The sequence below is a fragment of the Calliphora vicina genome, chromosome 1 (assembly GCF_958450345.1).
Source record: "Calliphora vicina chromosome 1, idCalVici1.1, whole genome shotgun sequence".
Taxonomy (NCBI): domain Eukaryota; kingdom Metazoa; phylum Arthropoda; class Insecta; order Diptera; family Calliphoridae; genus Calliphora; species Calliphora vicina.
Window position 1 is genome coordinate 155,125,157 of NC_088780.1, and position 15,480 is coordinate 155,140,636.

Sequence of the window (15,480 nt, forward strand, 5' to 3'; positions counted from 1 at the left end):
GAGGGGTTAGTTTAAATGGAATATTTATATAACTAATGTCCGTTAAAATTAAAAAAAATCTGCCAAGTTGAAGTAGAATAGAAATTAACATTGAAGCTGCTAAAAAGCTCTAGTTTTGTCCGTTAAAATCATTCATGATGCTACTAGAAGGAAGATGGCCATGTGTATAAATAGTAGGGTATTCATTCGACTAATGATCGTTCGATTAATCGAATAATTTTCGAATAACGAATAATTCGAACAATTTTATGTAGAATAATCGAATAAAACGAATAAATGTTCATATATATTTAAAATTATTAAATAGCTATTTAATTTTATTTGACCTTTTAAATTTATTTTAATATAATAATTATTTATGCTTAAGGTCTTTTTTTATAAAAATATTTAATTTTTATTTCAATATTTCGCTACATCAATGTGTAGCATCTTCAGGAAAAAATGTTGTTTTTGTTATTTCAAAATATTTGTCATTTAAAAAAGTATATGAAAATTTTAAACATACAAACAAAAAATATTAAAGTTAGTTTTTTAAATGAATATAACATAACAAACAAAAATATTGTATTTATAATTAGTTGTGTTATTTCTTATGTATTAGATGTCTGTAAATTTGAGCTACATTCTCGGTATCTGCTTTAAAGTTAATTCTTTGTGTTGTTGGTATATTAATTATTTGTAACATTTCTAACATATAACGACGTTTATAGTTATTTTCTGTATTTAATACTGATACATTTTCAAAGTTTGGATAGTGATTAAATTTTGCACAATGAGAAGATAAAGCAGTTTTTTGTGAATTATTGTCTCTGTATTTTTGGTCAGATTTATGTCCAGCTATTCTTGTTTTTAGTTTATTTTTCGTTGTACCTACATAAACTTTATTACAATTTTCTGTATCATTTCCGTTACAAGGTATTTTGTATACTATATTTGACCTATCCCACTTTTGCATTTTATCTTTTGTCCTACTGAATAATTTATTTAATGTGTTATACGTTCTATATGCCATTCTATATTTATTAGTATCGAATATTTTTGATTTTTCTAATCTTTCTGAAATTTCTGGTACATAAGTAAATGATTTGTAAATTTTTGGCTCTAATCTGTTACTTGTATTATTTATATTTTTATCTTTGTATTGTCCTATTAATTTATTAATAAGTTGAATTGGAAAATTATTGTCACTTAATATATTTTTAATCTTTTCTTTATTCTTTTTGTGAAATTCCTTATCACTTATCGAATCATTATAAATACAGCTAAAAATTTAATAAATAGAATATTAACGATAAGTGATAAGGAATTTCACAAAAAGAATAAAGAAAAGATTAAAAATATATTAAGTGACAATAATTTTCCAATTCAACTTATTAATAAATTAATAGGACAATACAAAGATAAAAATATAAATAATACAAGTAACAGATTAGAGCCAAAAATTTACAAATCATTTACTTATGTACCAGAAATTTCAGAAAGATTAGAAAAATCAAAAATATTCGATACTAATAAATATAGAATGGCATATAGAACGTATAACACATTAAATAAATTATTCAGTAGGACAAAAGATAAAATGCAAAAGTGGGATAGGTCAAATATAGTATACAAAATACCTTGTAACGGAAATGATACAGAAAATTGTAATAAAGTTTATGTAGGTACAACGAAAAATAAACTAAAAACAAGAATAGCTGGACATAAATCTGACCAAAAATACAGAGACAATAATTCACAAAAAACTGCTTTATCTTCTCATTGTGCAAAATTTAATCACTATCCAAACTTTGAAAATGTATCAGTATTAAATACAGAAAATAACTATAAACGTCGTTATATGTTAGAAATGTTACAAATAATTAATATACCAACAACACAAAGAATTAACTTTAAAGCAGATACCGAGAATGTAGCTCAAATTTACAGACATCTAATACATAAGAAATAACACAACTAATTATAAATACAATATTTTTGTTTGTTATGTTATATTCATTTAAAAAACTAACTTTAATATTTTTTGTTTGTATGTTTAAAATTTTCATATACTTTTTTAAATGACAAATATTTTGAAATAACAAAAACAACATTTTTTCCTGAAGATGCTACACATTGATGTAGCGAAATATTGAAATAAAAATTAAATATTTTTATAAAAAAAGACCTTAAGCATAAATAATTATTATATTAAAATTATTAAATAGCTTAAAATTTTTCATAATTTCAAATTTAAATAAGTAATAATGACCCACAAAAATTTTATTGTTTCTGAAATTCGACAAATAACTAAAGACAAATGGACTTTCGATCACTGTAGATGAGTATTCCGATAGCTCCTTCTATAAATATATAAATATTACTACCAGAAGTTATAATTCTAAAAACAAAACTTTTAACTTATTACTTGAACCAATGAAAATAAGAGGTACGGAATAAAATATTTGTTATTTAGCTGGCGAAATATTAGAAGAATCGAAATTAATAATCAAAATTTTAACTTAGATTAAAGTGGAGTTGAATGTGATTTTGAAATGGGCGTCGAAAGTGATATTGAGGATGACATTTATAATGATCACATTGAAATAAATGAAGGCCATGATCTTAAATGGTAATAAACTTTTTGCGTATTTTTAAATGCGTCAATCATGCACTGTCTGACTTCAAATTAGCCATGTTCACTGACAATGATATCAAATTTTGTACAGAATCCCTTTATTGTGTAATTCCCCAAGACAACTTTATTAAACAAAGATTCGACAACGTTGATAGAGCTTAATGTATAATACAATTTGTTATAAATAATTCAGAAATAGTGAATAATTAATTTACTAAAGAATTAGTTACTCAATTTAAAACCCGAATTAATGAACGACATAAAAAAGTTCTTAATACATTTATATTGTATTTGAATTCAGGATCATGTCTAACTAGCTCAACTTTTTTAAAGCATAGCTCCAAAACGGAAACTAAAGGGTTTGCTAGTCCATTATTTTGTAGATTGTTCGGGAGTTAATCTGATCAGAATATTTCTGTTGAAAATTTAATAATGGACTTTGTTTTGAATGTTTTTTAACATTATCAATACTTGAATTGTTAACTTTATTTTTGTTTTTCTTTAACAATAAAATATTAAAAAACCGACATCATTCTTTACTTTTTTAAAAAAAAATTAATTATTCGAATAATTCGATTAATTTTAAACGTGTGATCGAATTATTCGAACAAGTTAAAATCTCTTATTCGAATTATTTGTTTTATTCGAACAAGAGAAAAATCGAATAATTCGAATACCCTAATAAATAGTGTCAGAGGTTGCGGTCGCTACTCAGTTTAGCATAGGCGCTGTTAGAGTTAACATCAACTGCATTCTTATATATTATAAATTGTGTAATTTAAGTGTGTGTATTTCTGTGAATTATAAATGTGATACTGAGTGACTAATTAAACTGTTGTGTGAATTTGAATAAATAAAAAGTTGTTACAATTTCAAACTACAAAACTGCTTTTATTTGCAATCAAAGTCAATTTAAAGGAAATAAACCACCGTTTTTAAAAGGTAAAAACGTAGCAATACTAATCAGGGAGCAGTAGATCTCCCTAGCATGGACAGTTTTATACGCAATTGTATTAATAATTTCAAGTTGACCATGAAGGATGTTTTTCGTCATTTCCATACATTGAACAATATGAATTTTATTAGGTCTGTTCATTTACTTTCCCAGTAAATACTTGCAACGAGAGAATAAAATCAAAATATACAAAATTACTCTCTTAAATTCTCAAAAATAGTAAAAAGTAAATGAACGCTTTTCCAGTAACAATTGTTTTATACAAACAATTTTCTTATTTTATTCCTTTTAAAATGTAAAATACTCACATTTTCTTCAATTTAAATTTTTAAATTCTTTTTACATTTTTACATTTTTTCACCACAAAAATAAATAAATAATAACACAAAACATATGAAATATAAGCTGCTAACAATTACAAGTTCAAAATAGGACTTGTAATAGTTTGCAACGAGAGAACAGTCTCTAAAATTTATACGTTCTTGATTTTTGCTCTACTTGAAAGTTTTTTTAGTTAATGAACGCTTTTCCAGTAACAATTGTTACTAACTAGTAACAACTTTTAGTTATTGAACAAAGCTATTAATTGTTGTTATACAATAATTTTTGACAAAAATACATAATTTTAAGTTCCTTAATATGGATTTACAAGGTTTTTGTGTTAAAATTAGGTTTCATAATGTTCTGAAATTGATATGTTATTCCAAAATCTAGTTATTGAACATTATAGTGTAAACAACAAAGTTTTTTTTATCATTAAAAAGTTATTACGGGAATACACAATTAATATTTTGGTAAAATGTTGAGTGCTGAACTCCCAATTATTCATAAATTCACTGAAATTTATTCTTGGGGGATAAGCTAGATCCTATGCGAATTTCATTTGCTTCGATGTCGCATTTTGTGGCAACAAAGCGTCATATGCTGGAAGTTTTGCTTTACTTCTTAATTTTTTAAAAAAAAAAGTGCCGGAGGTGCACACCGAAGCTTATGGTGTATGTATTTCATCGGTTTCAACGTGCGAGTGGTGGTTTGTGCAAGTACCGTGAAATAACTCCCAAATAAAATAACACCCCACGAAAAAATGAAATAACACCCAAAAAATTTTTCATACAACTTAGGACTTATTTCATTATGAAACAACTCCTAACGCATAGGGAGTTATTTCATAATTTTTTGTTGGGAGTTATTTCATAACTCCTAATGAAACAACTCCTAATGAGATTTTTGTTGCGTTTTATTTTGGGAATTAGGAGTTATTTCACTGTATTGGGAGTTATTTAATTTCTGTTGGGTTCTACTTTGCAAAAGCAGAACCCATAAATATCAAAAAATGGCTTCACTCAGAAAAGTGTTTTGCCTTTGGCCGGGCGCTAAGGTTTTCTCCTCTGGGTTGTATCAAAAACTGGTTTCGCTCAGAAAACATTTTGGCATTGCCGGCCTTTGGCCGGGCGCAAAGGTTTTCTCCTCTGTGGTGTATCAAAAACCAGCTTCGCTCAGAAAAGATTCTTTTTACATCGTCGGCCTTTGTCAGGTTGCAACGATTTCTTAATCTGGTGCGAAATGAAAATCGGCTTTCTGAAATATTATAAAACCTTTCTGCAATGAAAGAAATCTTTTCTGAGAGAAGCCAGATTTTGATACACCTCGGAGGAGAAAACCTTAGCGCCCGGCCGAAGGCCGGCAATGCAAAAAACATTTCTGAGCAAAGCCAGTTTTTGATACACCCCAGAGAAGAAAACCTTAGCGCCCGGCCGAGGGCGGCAATGCAAAACAAATTTTCTGAGTTAAGCCAGTTTTTGACACATCAATATGCCACAATAGGCCCGCAATGCAAAAAATGTTTGGTAAGCGAAGAATAATTTCACATTTGTAGTTCCTTTTTTTAGATTACATAAATAAATTTCTTCGGATTGGGAATTATTTCATGTCTATTGGGATTTATTTCGCTTTTTTGGGACTAATATTTTTATTATTGAGAGTAATTTCATTTTACCCTTTGGTAGTTATTTCATTTTTCAAGTTTGGGAATTATTTCATTTTTGATGGGAATTATTTCACTGGGAGTTATTTCATTGGGAGTTATTTCATTTGGGAGCTATTTCACGGTACCGTTTGTGCAGTTATGACCAGCCAAAAATGTTTGAAAACCAAGAATTGGAGCCATTACTCCATTTAGATTGTTGTAAAACTAAACAAGAGCTTGCAAAATCAGTGGGAGCTACTCTATCAGCAATTCCAAAACGTTAGCGATTCGTCCAAAAGCAGGGAAATTGGGTAACATACGAATTGAAGCCGACAGACCTTGAAAGGCGATTTTGTATGTCTGAAATGCTGCTTGAACGCTATAAAAGAAAATTGCACCGAATCATTACTGGCGATGAAAAATGGATCCATAACGATAACCCGAAGCGTAAGAGATTGTATGAGAAGCTTAAGGTAATGCTCTGTATTATGAGCTGCTGAAATATGGCCAGACCATCACAAGGAACCTGTACTGAGAACGCAACTGATTCATTTGAAGCGAGCATTGGCCGAAAATCTATCAGAATATGTGGCCAGACATGAAACCGTAATATTCCATCATGACAACGCTAGGCCACATGTTGCAATACCTGTTAAAAACTATTTAGAAAGAAGTGATTGGGAAGTTTTGCCTCACCCGCGTTATATTCCATTGGCTTGATTCGTTCTTGGCCTCAAAAGATGAGAAATTCTTTTGGCTTGGAATCCATATATTGCCAGAAAGATAGGAAAAAGTCATAGCTAACAAATGCACAAATGCTTCAAAATAAAAGCTGAAAAAATCCCGAACTTTTAAATCATACACCTATAAATAAATCATTATTAGACTACTTCTTAGTAATGTAGACGGTATGTATTGTATCATTGAAAAGTATGTTATTATGTAATAATTACAAGTCATTACAAGTTTTTTGTGTACTTTTGATTGTTTAAAATAAATTTTATATTTTATTTGTTCAAATAACAAAGTATGTTATTTGAACAAGAGAAGTTTAATTTTAAATTTAATTCTAATGAAATATCTTTATATTCAATTTGAATTAAACTTAAAAAACTTGTTGTATTTAATAATATCCTCCAAATTGATAAACTTCTAACAATTAAATTCATTATTAGATGTTCTATGATTCATGTTTCTAACAATGAATTAATATTTATAAATATTAATTCATTCATAAAATTTCCTTGAATTAAAAGCCACTACAACTGAATTAAACACTTGACAGAAATCAACCCTCTGCAAGCTAAACAATCTCGCAGATAAAAATTAAACAATTGAAGAAAAACAGCTGGTAAAATTTTGAACAAAACAGAAATGAGGCTAAATGTCAGTTTAATAACGAAACGAAACAAAATATTTGAATATTTAATATTGAAAATAAACAAAAATCAAAAACAAACACTCAAAGAGTGCGCAGAGAGCAAGTAGAAGAATGCACAAACCGAGAGATGTGTTATTTATGTATGTTAGTTAATACATACTATATTGTATATAAGCGATTTTCGTCGGTTTGTTTTATATTTATTTATTTGGTCTGACACACTGGGGAGTATTACTTAAAAAAAAAAGAAGAGAGTTCTGCTGTGTGTGTCAGTCAAACAGAGCAGAGTGTTATAATTTAATTCGCAATAGAAAGGTGTATAAAAGTATCTGACAGATACACTTTCAGTTTGTTTAGTTAAGCCAAAGACAACGAACGGACGGATGCAAAACGACGGCTGGCCGCGACAATGAATTGTTTGTTGTATGTTGTGCGGTACGTTTCAAATACAAAATCGTGTGTGTGTGCTTTTTATTTGTTTGGTTGCTGTTGTCTGAATTGAACGCATAAACGCTGGGCAACTGTCGCAGCACGATGTATTTAACAAATAAAATAAATATTCAGATACAAATAACAAACAACAAAAATAATAAATAAATAAATACTAAATACAGTGTGTTGCCACAAATTTAGGTTTGTTATAAATATTTAGGGGGTTACTACTTACTTACTCAGCTGCTGATGTTCTAAATGTTTCGGATATTATGTACCTGAAAAAGTTTAAAAGAAAGATACATTTGTATTATTTAAATTATAATACAAATTTGTATTTTTTAAATTCTAAATAGTTGTTGGATTTGAAAATCTAAAGACATTTGTCTAGCAGAAATTTGTGTAAAATTCACTATGATAAAAAATTAAACTACTGAAATTGTGTCTACTTTGCAAAAATGAAAATATTTTATACCATCTTAACATATTAAATAAAAATTTAACAAAAATTTCAAATAATTTTCCTCAATTTCACTCCAAATATTTTCGAATCAGTTGCTGATGTTAAAATAAATTTTGTTTATGTTTGAATATTCATCTAAACGTAATTCTCTAAAGTTCCTCAAGTCGAATTTCACATGTAAATTGGAATTGAAGTTGAAAAAGTATTGAAAATTTATGGTTTCTTAATTTGATAACAAATTTTATTCTCAAATCAGTGTTATACCAAAACTTACAATTGAATTTAGAACAAAAAATGTTTGAAACCTAAACATATGAGGGTGAGTCAATAAGTCCGCGATTTTTTTAAACACTGCTTCTGTCAACAGGCATCTTTCAGTTGACTCCTGTCAATATTTCAACAAGCTGCGTCATTTAGTTTGTGTTTGACAGCCATTGATATCAGACTACCTTGTGACTTGAGGAGAAATTGGAAAAAAAGTAAATTTCGTCTGCTCATCAAACATTATTTTTTGCGGGAAAAAATCATAACTCAAATAAAGGCTAAGCTTGATAAATACTATGGGAACTCTGCACCATCAATTTCAATGGTAAAAAAATGGTTTACTGAATTTCATTGGGGCCATACAAGCACGGAATATGCCCAACGTTCTGGACGCCCAGTTGAGGTCTCTACATCCGAAAAAATTTAACAAATTCACGATATGGTGTTGGCCGATCGGAGATTGAAAGTGTGAGAGATTGTAGAAGCCATATGCATCCCACATGGCTCAGTGGTTTCAATTTTCTATGATCACTTGGCTATGTGAAAGCTTTCTGTATGATGGCATGGCAAAAATCCATGAATTAGGCTATGAAATGCCTCCTATCCGCCCTTTTCTCCGAATTTATACCCGAGTGACTATTTCTTGTTTCTAAACCTGCAGAAATGTCTCGGCGGAAAGAGACTTGACTCCAACTAGGAAATCACCTCACTAAAAATACCTATTTGGATGACCTCGACAAATCTTATTTTTTGGAAGGTATACACAAGTTGGAGATAAGTTAGAGAATGTGCATGAAGTTCAAAGCAGACTATGTTGAAAAATAAACTAGTTTTTTATCAAAAAAAAACTGTGTTTCCTTCAAACTTTTTGACCCACCCTGGTATATATGAATTTCTCATGATTTAAAAAAAAACAAATTGAAAATCTCAATTTCATATAAATTTTTTTCTCAAATGATTTTCAATTAAAAAATTAAATTTGAAATTAAGAAATTTAAGATTGTAAATATTTTATTTCCAAATGATAAACAACATTTGAAATACATTTGAGAGTAAAGATAATTCTCAAATTAAAGATAATCTTTCCTTTTTGTTGAAAATACTATTTTGTAATGTTTATTAAGTAGTTAACATTATTTGATATCGAGTTTCATCAATATCATATCAAATTTCATACTCAATTCATTGTCATACATTCATTTAAATTTTAATTTATGAAAAAACTTGTTTCCCAAAACTATACCAAGCCTATATAGTTTTAATTTAATTAATTTTATTTGTAAAAGACAAAACACATTTGAAATAAATTTGAAAATAAATGTATTTCTCAAATTAAAAATAAACAACAATTTTTTTGATGAGAAGACTATTATTCTCAAATGTTTATCAATTCATTTACAATCATTTGACATTTGATTTAATTTTTTTCTCAAACCATTCTCAAACTTGAATTTAAGAAAAAAATACGTTTTTCACAAGATAATCTCAAACCAACATAAATTTAATATTTTTATTGTTCATAAACTTTTGACATTTCTGAATCTTTTTCAATACAAAAATTCAATGAAATTTCATCGATAACCATCATTATTGACCTCAAATCAATCTCAAACCTATATAAACTTAACTTTGAATATTTTATTTGCTAAATTCAAAACTCATTTAAAATAAATTTTTGTTGACGACTGTTATTCTCAAATGTTTATCAAATCGTTAAAAATCATTTGACATTTGATTTTAAATTTTTTTTTAAACCTACATAATTTAACAATTTTAAATATTTTAGTTGCTAATTTCAATCCTTATTTAAAAAGCATTTGTTGAGAAGACTATTATTCTCTAATGTTTATCAAATCGTTCACAAACTTTTGACATTTGTGAATTATTTTTAATTAAAAAATTCCAAAAATTTTCATTGATCACGAAGCAATCTCAAACCCATATTAATTTTATATTTTATTTACTAATTTAAATCCACATTTAAAATACATTTCCTGAGAAGGCTATTATTATTCTCTAATATTTATCAAATCGTTTACAAACATTCGACATTAGTGAATTATTTTCATTTAAAAAATACAACAAACCCATATTAATTTAATATTTTATTTAATAATAATAATAATAATAATAATAATAATATAAATCCACATTTGAAATAAATACATTTGTTAAGAAGAATATTATTCTCTAATGTTTATCAAATCATTAAAAATTCCAACCAAATTTCATTTGATAATCATTCTAAATTTGATATCAAACTTGAATGATTGTTTTGATAATTACTTTCTAGCAAAAATTTGTGTCAAATTAAGAATGATTTAAAGCAAATATTAAACATTTTTAAAGAGAATAATAATAACAATAGCCTTGTCAACAAAAAGGGGGGAACATTGGGAAATATATTTATTCTCGAACTGTTCCCAAACCTTATTCTCAGATGTATTTCAAATGTATATTTCAATGGTTTTTTTCAGTTGATATCAAATGTAATTTCAAATCTTTAAGAATTTTATAGGAAAAAACTCCACAGAAAGCCATTATTTTTAAATGTAATAAATACAATGCATTCCCCAATATTAAAATTCGAAAAAGACTTTGATTTGTGATCAAATTTTCATGCTTGCTGGGAAGATATATAAATATAGCTAACAAATTTTAAAGACATGATAGACCATTGAATTAATTATTTCAATTTAAGCTTAATTCACTAAAATTTTAATTCAGAATTAAACATTTCAGCAATTCATTCCATATAACCATTAACAACGTAACAAATTCAAAGGCTTTTACTTGAATATAATTCATTAATTGCTGAATTAATTCATATTAAAATGCATTAAATCTTTGAATGATTCATTTTTTGTTAATGGAAATATTTGTTCTTCATTCAGTTTTGTTTTTGTTTCGCTTTAATGAATTGAAATATATTGTCTTAAATCTTTTTGAAAAAATATGAACTGAATAGAAAAATACATTTTATTAAGCTAGTTTGTAATGAATTTGAATTAAAGAAAACCTGAATTCAATAATGAATTAATTCTATAAAGAAATAGTTGACAAAGGAATGAATTCAAAATGTTTAAAGCACTAAGATAGAATTATGCCTAGTTAATTATTTAATAAAAACTTTGGACATTATCAATTTATAACATTTCTTTATGATATGAGAAAAATATTTGTCTTTAAATTGAGAAACCATAATTTCTCAAACCTTATTTAAAAAAAAAAATAAATTATTTTTTCAACTTAACCTCAAATTGAATTTGAATGTTACAAACAGACCTAAAGATTAAATTCAAACCTTGGCTTTAAGAATTATATTTGATATAATATTGTTTGTAATTCAAACCTCTGTTTAGGATTGAAAAAGCTTTGAGAAACCATAATGTCTCAAACCATATCTGAGAAAAAAATTTTAATGAAATTTTTGGTTTAAGAATAATATTTGATATAAAAATGGGAAAATAGCAATTTTCAAAAGTTAGTTTTTCAACTTAACCTCAAATTGAATTTAAATGTTAAATTCAAACCTCTGTTTAGGTTTGAGAAAGCTTTGAGAATTTTAAATAATATCAAATGTTGTTTGTAATTTAAACTTCTGTTTAGGTTGGAGAAATGTTTAAGAATTTTATATAATATCAAATGTTGTTTGTAAATTTTTAAATGTTTGGCTATTTAGGTTTGAGAAACCTTAAGAATTATGTTTGTTAACAAATTAAAAGACTTAGTTTAAAATTCGTCCTTGTTATTCAGTTTTCCAAATAATCCCAAATGTTTTGAATCATTCTCCTAAAGGTGGCAACAATAAACAACAAATATCTTCACAGTAGTCGTGAAGAAAACCCGAAAAAAAATCACTTAAAAACAAAATCATCATCATTATTATTTACAGAGATATTACAGATGCAGATGTATAACAACAGCAACAACCAAAAATAATAATAATAATAATAAAAGAAGAAGAAATTTCCAACAACAAATCTAAAGCAAAGAAAGAAGAGGTTGTGACAAACAAACCAAAAAAAAAAAAAAAAAAAGCAACAACACAAAACCATAATAAAAAATTTAAGTATCTCATAGATACTTCTTCATACAATCATATGTACAAGATATTTACTCATTCGCGTACTCGGCACACACACTACATGTGTGTTTAATAGCAGGAACACAAAAATGTGCTTAAAATTATTTATAAATAAATAAATTTTAAAAAAATTAAACAAAAAAATAAAACGAAAGAAAATTCTAATAAGAATCAGAAAAAAAAATTTTAAATGAATATTTGTTTGTGGTGCGCGATGATATGATGATGAATAGCAAAAAATGAGTGAAAAATTTAGAATAAATAAAATAATTAATAAAACCAAAGAATAGCATAAATATTAAGTTAAAAGTAAAATAATAAATCAACGAATATTTGGGTGTTTAAGAAAAAGTGAAATAAAGAAAATTTAAAAAAATAAAGGAAATCTTTAAATAGAAAACAAATATTAATAAAAATAAGAGCAAAAAAGCTAAAATTAAAGAAATATTAAATTAAATTAAGGCAGAAATATCTAAAAATCTATTGTTCAACTATAGATACTCATCCCCAGCAACATACATCCTGCCATCCTTTAAGTTGCAACATCAAAAGTGAAAAATCGATTTTATTTTCCTGTGAATGCGTGTTTGTTTGTTTTTGTATCTCAATTTGGTGTGTATTTTTCGGTTACCGAACGAACGAACACACACCAACACTAACAACAACAACAGCAAATTGTCTCTCTTCCTGTTCCTTTTACAACCAACACACTGTTACAAAAGAAAATCATCAACAGCAACAACAACAACTACATCTGAAATAATAATAACAACAACAACAAACACGTAAATAAAGTCAACAACTACAACAAGTTTAAGAAATTGTTTCTAACAAGAAAAAAAATGTGTAATTTTCAAAATTCATTTTTATTAATGAATTTTATTTCTAAAACTAAAATCAATTTTTAAATTAAAAGCAGAACAAAAAAAAAAAAACACAAAAGTTTTTTAAACAACATTTTGATAAGGAAATACCCCTCCTTCGTTGGCTAGACACACAGGTAAATTGAATTTTATTGAAATACTTTATATTTATACCCTACACCAGCATAGTGGGTTAGTGCTGATGTTTGTAACGAGCTAAAATATTGTCTCAAAAGCTCAACACCTCAAAGTAACCAATCTGCTCAGGATCACTTTCTGAGTCGATTAACCCTCCGTTAGTCGCAATCATTTTCAATCGAGACTAGTCGCAATGTATCAAATTGATATCAATAAAAAAAGGCGCTTTTGAAAATAATCTCTTCGCTTTTTATTTTGAAAACATAAAAACAATATTAAATGCAATGTATTTAAAAGAGTAATACAAAAAAAATTACAGTAAAAATATTATTTTTTATATTATATATAAAAAATAGCTTACAGTTTAGGGTGTTTAAAAAAATTTACAATAAAGAAACGTTTGCCTGTATCAACCAGATCAGTTGCGAGTAACGCAGGGTTAAGCGATGTTCGTCCATTTAAACCTTGTTTATACTAATACGCCGGTTTACGTCGCTAATTAGAACCGAAGAAACACGACACAGATCGAAGCATACATTTGTATTGATTTTCATTTAATTGGTTCCGAGATTCATAATTTTAGCAGAAAAACTAGATTTTTCATATTATCGACGCAAATAGAAGTACAAACGTAGCGACGCATTGGGGTATTGGTGTATATTTATTTACGTAGCAAGTATTTTTAAAACTGGCCTATATGTAAAGTATCTTCAATAGGGACTTCCGAACGTTGATAGCGGGTATATTTTTGAAGCTACATTTTAAAAAAAAAAACACAAACTGCGAAGCGTTTTGCTTGTCTGCAGATACACCCAGAGTCTCTGGCGGGAATCGAACCTGCAACCCCAAGATTGATAGTCAAGCACACTAGCGTCTAGTCTATCGGGGGTTGAATTGGTCGTCAGTTATACAGAGTGTTTAACCCTGGACAGATATAGTGTTCAACAACCCTTGCATATATTAAAATTGTTTTATTAAAATGGGTGTTTTGGTCGGGCAACGTTCGTCCATAATCGTCATATTGAGATTATTATTCGCAGTGTGGTGGCTAACTTTGAGTTCACTGGCTCAGTAAACAATGATTCGGTGCAAATATTTCGAGCGTTCGAGCATCATTTCGGACAAGTCTCTCGGCTTCAATTCGTATGGTACCCAATTCCCCTGATATTGGATGAATGATGCTACTCGCAAATGTTTTGAAATTGCTGCTTGAGTAGCTCCCAATGATTTAGCAAAGCTCTTGTTTAGTTTGACAACAGTCTTCATGGAGTAATTCCTCCAATTAGAGTTGTCAAATATTCGACATATTCTAAAAACCGGTTTTCGAATAATTCGAAAAAGCATAATTTTTAAAAACCGGTTTTTAGCCTTTTTTGTCAATTGGCTTGTAATTTCTACATTTCTCATTTGCGACCCCACATAGTATATATATTCTGGATCGTTATAGATAGCGAAGTCGATATTGCCATGTCCGTCTGTCCGCCACTATGTTGAAATCAAATCGAGAAAATCGGTCCACAAATGGCTGAGATATAAAAAAAAACCAGGACAACCCGATTTTTTACCTATTTTTGACCCATATCTGGATTACTAAATCATTAATATAGACAATAGATATCTAATGATAGATATTTCAAAGACCTGTGCAACGACATATATGTATAAGGCCAAATTAAGTTGGACCCTACAAGGAGTCAAAATGGGAAAAATATTTTTTTTAAATTTTTTGGTCAGAAATTATTTTTCCCCAAAAAAGATTTTTTAAAAATAAAAAATAATCGCGTAAAATCTTAAAATAAATTTTAAAAAATATTCGATTTTGTCGAATAATTCGAGACAAAAAAACCGGTTTGTCGAATAACTCGAAAACCGTCCTTTTGTAAAAACCGGTTTAAAAAAACAGGAAAATTGGAAAAAACACGGGTTTTCGAATAATTCGAAAACCGGTTTGACAACTCTACCTCCAATTCTTGGTCTTCAAACTTTTTTGGCTGGCCTGGGAGATCTTTGTCTTCCAATAACTAAGTAAGAATAAATGACAGATATGTACCCTTCAAAATGACGTATAAGTTATTAAAAACAAAACCCGAGTTCAAAAGATACGCCATCTATTGTAAATCCCCCATTTTTAAGTCATACATCCAACAAATATTCAAATAAAAGCATATTTTTTACTTTAAATACATCCGTATTTACTTGTAAAGGGTCTTCCAATATGAATTTCCGAACTTTGACAGTTCATAGCGGCCATATTCTTGAAGCAACATCTGTCGGATTAGCTGTAATTTTTTCAGTTTGTTTTGCAAATGATAAA

General features: G+C 27.9%; 1 protein-coding gene and 1 long non-coding RNA gene across 3 annotated transcripts in view; both read left to right on the plus strand.

The window, feature by feature from the left end:
* Nucleotides 1-7,169: 7,169 nt before the first annotated feature.
* LOC135964153 (uncharacterized) lies at nucleotides 7,170-12,182 on the plus strand. The gene is made up of 2 exons (XR_010576866.1): nucleotides 7,170-7,354; nucleotides 11,974-12,182. It is a non-coding gene; the product is annotated as an uncharacterized LOC135964153 (long non-coding RNA).
* Nucleotides 12,183-13,045: 863 nt separating this feature from the next.
* The window catches only part of Mgat2 (alpha-1,6-mannosyl-glycoprotein 2-beta-N-acetylglucosaminyltransferase), a 58,519-nt gene continuing 56,084 nt past the window's right edge, over nucleotides 13,046-15,480 (plus strand). Inside the window, exon 1 of one of the 2 annotated variants that reach the window (XM_065516249.1) lies at nucleotides 13,046-13,165. The gene's annotated coding sequence lies outside the window, so the exon portion shown is untranslated. The remainder of the gene's footprint in view (nucleotides 13,166-15,480) is intronic. The other variant, XM_065516248.1, reaches the window with a different exon arrangement.